Source organism: Capsella rubella, unplaced genomic scaffold (genome assembly GCF_000375325.1).
Source record: "Capsella rubella cultivar Monte Gargano unplaced genomic scaffold, Caprub1_0 scaffold_2, whole genome shotgun sequence".
NCBI lineage: Eukaryota > Viridiplantae > Streptophyta > Magnoliopsida > Brassicales > Brassicaceae > Capsella > Capsella rubella.
This window is the reverse complement of record NW_006238922.1, coordinates 7,702,956-7,703,197: the sequence shown is the minus strand read 5'-3', so window position 1 is coordinate 7,703,197 and position 242 is coordinate 7,702,956.

The window sequence follows — 242 nt, the reverse complement described above, 5'->3', positions numbered from 1 at the left end:
ATCTCATATCTTCATTATTCTCTTTGTTTTTTTTTTAAGTTCTTGCATGGGGTGAAAACTCATTTAAAATATCATTGTAAGAGTTTGATTAATTATTTAGTTTAAACTTTTGTTTTCAATTTTATTTATTTTTGTTTTTATGTATTTCTTTATGTCTTCATTGTTTTTTATATTTTTAAATGTAATACATATGTATAATAATATTTTATGGTTATAAGAAAATCAAGCTAAAGAAACCATCT